This window comes from Pleurodeles waltl, chromosome 4_1 (assembly GCF_031143425.1).
Source record: "Pleurodeles waltl isolate 20211129_DDA chromosome 4_1, aPleWal1.hap1.20221129, whole genome shotgun sequence".
Classification (NCBI taxonomy): domain Eukaryota; kingdom Metazoa; phylum Chordata; class Amphibia; order Caudata; family Salamandridae; genus Pleurodeles; species Pleurodeles waltl.
Genome location: NC_090442.1, coordinates 12,683,573 through 12,690,765, shown reverse-complemented (window position 1 = coordinate 12,690,765; position 7,193 = coordinate 12,683,573). Strand labels below are relative to the sequence as shown.

Here is a 7,193-nt window from a genome sequence, read left to right as displayed (position 1 = left end):
ATGGTAATGGAAGAATGTGAGTTAACATCAACACATGACTTGTTTTTTCCAATGTTGCTGTTTAAGGACTGAACCAAGGACTCCTGCTGATACTGATGTGAAACTATTTTATTAATGACGATGTAGCTGGATTGCGGATTTTACTAATGATAATGTAACTTTCATAGATGTAATTTATTCAAGATTGTGATATTGAAAATGCAATTTAAAACTGGTTAAAAAAAAGTTATTGGAGATGCAGTTGGGTAGTTAGCTTTCACTAAAAAATACTAATGGTAGGTCAGCACTAATGAGGGACACATTAGCAAAGCACATTTACTTTTGATAATTATTGAAATTATGAACTATGATTCAATCTCAAGACCGGAGCCATGGATTATGCATTTCCTTTGTCCATTTTATTAATCAGCAGCCTTTACAATTAGAAAAAAAAACCTTTATTTCACAGAAATCTTAGGGAAGGGGTATTCCACATAACCTATCAAACTCTAAATTCATAACATAGTCCATGTTTATGTCCCCTCTTTCTTCGTGAGATAAAAATGGTCAGTTCCTTCTTGTTCATTCCCATTTGGAGCCGTCATTCCCTAGAAGAGAAAATACGCCTTGTAACTATTCCATGCAGAACCAATATGATGTTCAAGTGGAGGGCACGCAAATAGCAATGTCACCTTAAATCTCAAATACAGTATTCAAAAGCATGATAATGGCAAAATAGTCATACTACTACCATAGGAAAGTCCCAAATGTATCCTGCATCAACTTTGTCACCGGGTCAACAGAAACCTCTTGCTAAAGCGGGTGTTGTCTTCATGTCCTTAACCCCTTCACTGCCATGGACATAATGCTATTAAAGAACGAGTTACTTACCTTCGGTAGCGACTTTTCTGGTGGATACATTAGCTTCCTGTGGATTCCTCACCTAATGAATACTCCCATGGCGCCAGCATTCAACGGAAATCTTCTTCCTAGCTTCTGCACGTCGACGAGCAGTTGCCCACGCGATGCCGTCTGACGTCATACAGGCAATAAGAGGTCCTCGCCGACGTGCCGACGTCAGTACCAACATTTTTTACGTGCCTGAGAATAATAGGCCATTGAGATGAAAGAATAGTAATATTTAATGATATTCCAAACAAACACATCATTCTGAGAATTCAACCTACCATTTTTTTTTTTTTAAACAAGTAAATAAATATATTAACTATATATATAGATATAAACATATATACATAATATATACAAATCCTCAAAACCAAGAGGAGCACACTCAAGAATTACTTGGTTAGACCAAACAGGCAACGGGGAGGCGGGTGGGACCGTGAGGAATCCACAGGTAGCTAATTTATCCACCAGAAAAGTCGCTACCGAAGGTAAGTAACTCATTCTTCTGATGGATACAACTACCTGTGGATTCCTCAACTAATGAATAGAGTCCCAAAGCAGTACCGCACTCGGTGGTGGGTGCCTGAATGGTCAAACCAAGAAATCCTGCAGCACTGACCGTGCAAAATGGCCATCCCTTCTGACCTCAGAGTCCAAGCAGTAATGCTTCGCAAAAGTATGAAGGGATGACCAAGTTGTGGCCTTGCAGATGTCGACCACAGGAACACCCCTAGCCAAGGTCGAAGAGGCCGACTTAGCTCTGGTGGAATGAGCTCTTATACCATCAGGAGGATCCTTCTTTGCTAAAGAGCAACACATTTTAATGCAAAGAGCAACCCACCTGGAGAGTGTTCTCTTGTGGACTGCCTTTCCTCTCCTCTTTCCCACGTATCCGATGAAAAGCTGATCCTCCAGCCTGAAATCCTTTGTCCTGTCTATATAAAAGCTTAGCGCCCTCTTTGGGTCCAAGCGGTGTAGTCTCTCTTCTTCCTTTGACGGATGAGGCGGAGGATAAAACGTGGATAGAGTAATTGTCTGGGCCAAATGAAAGGGTGAAACAACCTTCGGAAGGAAAGCAGCCTTTGTCCTCAACACCACCTTATCCCCATAAAAAGATGTATAAGGGGGTTTTACCGATAGAGCCTGCAACTCACTCACTCTCCTTGCAGAGGTAATTGCAACCAGGAAAACTGTTTTAAGAACCAATAATCTTATGGGGCAAGAATGCATAGGCTCAAAAGGGGACCCCCATAAGGAATGTTAGAACCACAGTCAAATCCCATTGAGCCATAACGAAAGGAGTTGGAGGGATTTTATTCATAAGGCCCTTCAAGAATCTAAGTACTATTGGTGATTTAAATAAAGAAGGCTGGTCTGGAAGACAAAGAAAGGCTGACAAGGCAGACAAGTAACCCTTAACAGTAGCCACTGCACAACCCCTCTGTGCTAAAGACAAAGCAAAAGATAAAACATCTGACAAATGAGCACGTAAGGGATCAATCTGCCTCTCTCCACACCAAACCACAAATTTAGACCACCTATTAGCGTAGATAGATTTAGTGGAGTGTCGCCTGGCCGATAAGATAACATCCACTACATCAGGCAGGAGAGAGAAAGAACTCAGGTTGCCCCGTTCAATCTCCAGGCATGAAGGTGCAGGCTCTGGAGGTGGGGGTGTAAAACCTGCCCCTGCGACTGCGAGAGGAGGTCTGCCCTGAGAGGGAGACGGAGCAGAGGGCACAGTGAGAGTTGGAGAAGGTCCGAGTACCACACCCTCCTTGGCCAATCCGGAGCAATTAAGATGACTTGAGCCCGGTCTTGGCGAATTTTACTCAACACACAAGGAATCAAGGGTATGGGGGGAAACGCGTAAAGCAACTGGTCGCACCAGGTCATCTGAAACGCATCCCCCAAAGCTCCTTGTACCGGATACTGGAGGCTGCAGAATAACGGGCAGTGCGAGTTCTCCCGGGTGGCAAACAGATCTATCCGAGGAAACCCCCACATCTGGAAGATTAACCGGACTTGATCTGGATGGAGATGCCACTCGTGATCGGCCGAGAAATGGCGACTGAGATTGTCCGCACGTACGTTCAAGACTCCGGCCAGATGATTTGCTACCAAGCAAATCTGATGGTCCTTTGCCCAGGACCATAGCCGTAGAGCTTCTCTGCAGAGAAGGTACGACCCTACCCCTCCCTGTTTGTTTATATACCACATCGCAGTAGTGTTGTCCGTCAGGACCTGAACCGACTGACCAAGAAGGGACGGGAGGAAGGCCTTGAGAGCCAGACGTACAGCCCGTAACTCCAACAGATTGATATGAAACACCTGTTCTACTGGAGACCAAAGTCCCTTGATCTCCAGGTCCCACAGATGAGCTCCCCACCCTAGAGTGGAAGCATCCGTTATTACTGTGGCCACAGGCGTAGCTTGCGAGAACGGCCTTCCTCTGGAAAGATTGCCGTCCGCAATCCACCATTTCAAATCCATGGCAGCATCTCTGGAGATTCTCACTGAGCCTTCGAGATCCCCTTTGTGTTGAGATCACTGCCTTCGGAGGCACCACTGAAGAGCCATCATGTGCCAGCGAGCATGCATGACCAACAGTATGCAAGAAGCAAACAGACCGAGCAGACGTAGGACCTTGAGGACTGGAATGACTGCTCCACTTTGAAACATTGGAACCAACGCCTGAATGTCCTGAATCCGCTGAGGCTGAGGAAAGGCTCGGTTCAATGTTGTATCCAGTACTGCCCCTATGAACAGGGGGCGCTGAGAGGGCTCTAGGTGAGATTTGGGCATGTTCACCCAAAAGCCCAGGTCGAAAAACAACTGGGTTGTCGACTGCAGGTGATGCAACACGAGCTCCGGAGACCTGGCTTTGATCAACCAGTCGTCTAGATAAGGAAATACTGCTATCCCATTCCTTCTGAGCTCTGCCGCAACCACCGACATCACCTTCGTGAAGACTCGAGGTGCTGAAGTAAGACCAAACGGGAGGACTGCAAACTGATAGTGCTGCGACCCCACCACAAAACGGAGATACTTCCTGTGCGACCTGAGTATCGGTATATGAAAGTAAGCATCCTGCAAGTCGACAGACACCATCCAATCTCCATTGTTCAGTGCCAAAAGCACCTGAGCTAGGGTCAGCATCTTGAACTTTTCCTGTTTGAGGAACCAATTCAAGATCCTTAGGTCCAGGATTGGTCTCAAACGACCATCCTTCTTGGGAATCAGGAAGTACCTTGAATAACAACCTTGACCCCTTTATTGCTCTGGAACCAACTCCACCGAGCCCTTTGAAAGGAGGACTTGAACCTCCTGTTCCAACAACAGGAGGTGTTCTTCTGAACAAGAAGATGGGCGGGGCGGGATGGGGGGCGGAAAGTCCCAAAAGGGAAGGGTGTAGCCTTTTCTCACAATGCTGGTAACCCAGGAGTCTGAAGTTATGACCTCCCACTTGTGGAGAAAATTCAGTACCCTCCCCCCTACAGGAGTGGAGTGAGTGGGAATTGGTGGAAGCCTAAGGCTGCTTCCCCTGCTGCACCCCTCCAGAGGAAGAGGAAAAGGCAGAGTGCTGCTGAGAGGCTCCCCTGGTACGGACCCTACCCCTCCCTCTAAAAGATCTATAGGAGAGAGCAGAGGTAGGCTTCTGGAATTTCCCTCGAAAGGAGGAGGAGGAGGAGGAGGAGCCACAATCAAATCCTCCTAAAAAATCTGGAGGAGGCAGAAGAAGTGGCTTGCAAGCCCAGCGACTTGGCCGTGGCCCTGCTCTCCTTGAACCTCTCTAAGGCCGAATCCGCCTTGGCACCAAAGAGCTTGTTCCCAACAAAAGGAAGGTCCAGTAGGGTCGACTGCACATCAGAGGAAAATCATGAGTTACGAAGCCAAGCCTGCCTCCTCGTAACTACAGCAGTGCCCATTGCCCTAGCAATGGAGTCAGTTGTATCCAACCCAGATTGGATAACCAGAGTTGCAGCTGCCTGAGCGTCCAATACTAGATTTAACAGCCCCTGAGGGACCTCCGTATGCGTTGATGCAATCTCGTCCATCAGGGCATAAATGTATCTTCCTAAAATACATGTAGCATTGGTGGACTTCAATGCCGTGCTACATGAAGAGAACACCTTTTTGGGTGCCATGTCCATCTTCTTGGAGTCTCTATCCGAGGGCACAGATGGAAAAGAGCCAGGAGCAGACCTTGCCGAGCAGGAAGCCTGGACCACCAAGTTTTCAGGTGTTGGATGTCTGGTAAGAAAACCAGGGTCAGCCGGTGCAGCCCGATACCTCCTAGCCACAGATCTATTGACAGCTGAAGAAGACCCCGGCTTCTTCCAGACTTCCAAAACAGGGTCCAGCAAAGCCTCATTGAACGGCAAAAGTGGTTCTGCCGATGTAGAGGCCGGGTGCAACACCTCTGTCAACAAATTCTGCTTGGCTTCAGTTACCGGCAAAGGAAGATCTAAGAAGCTAGCTGCCTTCCTGATAACAGAATAAAAAGTGGCTGACTCTTCTGTATACTCCCCAGGAGATGACAAGTCCCACTCGGGGGAAGTATCTAGGCCACTAGCAGTGTACAGCCCATGGAGACCCTCACGAGAGTCCTCAATCTCTCCTTCCTCCATGTTTTGTCTCTGGTACTCCTGCTCTTCAAGGAGGTGGAGAGCAAGCCTCCTCGAGTGCAGCCTCTCCTCTATCCTCGGCGTCGACATGGCGTCAGCTGATGTTGAAGAACGACGCCGATCGAGGAGTCGCATGGAGAGAAGACTGCTTCGGAGTTGCAGGAGGTCTAGACGGCACCACTGGTTGAAACATCGAAGCCACCGGAGCCGAAGTCTCAGGAGCCACTGGAGCCGATACCGGCGCCAAGCCCACGTTCCCCAGGGGGAGAAAGGGCATAAAGGGTGCCGGTCGAAGCGGAGCCGGAGCACCCATGTTGAAGGCCAAAGGGCCCAAAGGACCTGCCGGTCCACCACCTGGAGCCATCTGCTGGAAGATGGAAAACATCGCATTTAAAAATGCGGTACTATCAGCTCCAGGGGCCGGGAAAGCCGGGTACTGGGGTGCCTGGTTCGAAGGCGACACCGACCTCGACGTCTGCAACGACGGAGAAAATATTTGAGGCTGTGGAACCTCAAACACTGAAGGTGGTTGGCCCGATGACCCGGGCGAAGTCGGTGAGGCTGGAGAAGGCAACGGCGTCGACGGATGGGGAGTGACAGTGGGACTGACCTCCCAAGTCTTCAGACATCGAGTTGATAGTGACCTCGACCTCTCTTTACTCGACTGGCGCCGTGATTCTCGATGAAGCCGGGAGTCCCGATGACGCCGATGAGACTTCGGTGACGAGGATTTTCGATGACATCTCTTTTCCTTCCCTTTCGACTTCGCCAGAAAAAGCTTAGCCTCGCGCTCTTTCAGGGCCTTAGGATTCATATGTTGACACGAATCGCACTTGTCAACATCATGATCGGAACTAAGACACCACAAACAGTCTTAGTTAGTTACCGACATTTTGCCCCCACACTCACGGCAGGGCTTGAATCCTGACTTTCTTTGCGACATTGTAATCTCAAAGAAAAAAATAGATCCAAAAAACACACTCACTGTCGAACAGCAACAGTAGCTCCCTCTAAGATAACCGTTTCGAATGGCACGGAAAAAAGTGAACTGACGTCGGCGAGGACCTCTTATTGCCTGTATGACGTCAGACAGCGTCGCATGGGCAACTGTGACGTCCTCTTCGACGTGCAGAAGCTAGGAAGAAGATTTCCGTTGAACGCTGGCGCAATGGGAGTATTCATTAGGTGAGGAATCCACAGGTAGTTGTATCCATCAGAAATAGGCTGATCTGCCCCCAGGGAGGGCAGAAGCCATTAGGCACCAGGGATGCTTTTATTTATATTGAGAACAGGAGTGACCCCTTAGGCAAGGGTTGTTCCCCCCTCAAGCAATTGTTTTAAAAGATCATTTCTGCCCCCCCCACCCCCCAGGGGGCAGATTGGCCTTTATTAATTAGGCCGATCTGCCCCTTTTGGCAGGGGGTGGGGTGCAGAAGCCACTAGAAACCAGGGTTTAAAAAAAAAAAAATTTAAACCTTTATACTGATAAGGGGTGCGTCCCCTTATGCAAGCTCCCAAATGGCCTAAAGTACAAATTACTTACCTTCGGTAATGAAATATCTGGTAGAGACATATTCTAGTTGCAGATTCCTTACCTTAGAATTTCCCCCCAGGCGTTAGACTGTATCTGGAGATTTTTCTTCGAGCAATACCCTTGGGCGTCTGTAGGTGGCGTTGTTC

General features: G+C 48.4%; 1 long non-coding RNA gene across 1 annotated transcript in view; it reads right to left on the bottom strand.

The window, feature by feature from the left end:
• Positions 1-376: 376 nt before the first annotated feature.
• Positions 377-7,193, bottom strand: part of LOC138288413 (uncharacterized) — a 163,650-nt gene continuing 156,833 nt past the window's right edge. Inside the window, exon 2 of the long non-coding RNA XR_011202388.1 lies at positions 377-587. This is a non-coding gene — a long non-coding RNA (uncharacterized lncRNA). The remainder of the gene's footprint in view (positions 588-7,193) is intronic.